Here is a 661-nt window from a genome sequence, read left to right on the forward strand (position 1 = left end):
ACCTGTGTAACCCTGTTATTAAATGATAAACTGCAAAGTGCCTCGCAGAGTTTATAGTTGCAGCTCAGTAAATAGTGGCTATTCGATTGACTTTAATAAGCTTTTCGGGAATGGTCTTTGTCTTAGTGCCAAGCATTCAGAAAGTGCTCAATGCATAGTTTTGAATTTGGAATCTATCTCTAATATGATCTGGACCCCGGGCCTAATAGATGGATCCTTGTTCTCAGACACAGCATCCTTCCATCACCTCCCGGAGGGCAGTGATGTTGGTCTGTTTTGTTCCCTGTTGTATCTTCAGCATCCGGAACTATGTCTAGCTCATCATTAGCATTCAATAAATATTTGTTGAATGAGTCTCTGCTGACGACATCTCAGTTCTGTGGCAAAAGCTAGCTATATTCTGTTTTGTAGTCTGTTTGTATTTCCTGAGTACACATTAATTCAGGGTAAAGAAGAGATATGAGAATCTTCCTGCTGGAGCTCATGATCAGGAGGAAATTTGGAATTAATCTGTGGTTTTCATAATCCTCAAAAATGGGGTGATTTATAGGTGGACTGATCCAGGTGTTCCTAATTAACCAGCACCATGGAGGCAATGTGAAGTCTTGGAAACTGCACTCATTTGTAATTTAAAACATGGAAACTGGGTTCACTCCCTGTT

Source organism: Macaca nemestrina, chromosome 13, assembly GCF_043159975.1.
Source record: "Macaca nemestrina isolate mMacNem1 chromosome 13, mMacNem.hap1, whole genome shotgun sequence".
In the NCBI taxonomy this organism is placed as follows: Eukaryota; Metazoa; Chordata; class Mammalia; order Primates; family Cercopithecidae; genus Macaca; species Macaca nemestrina.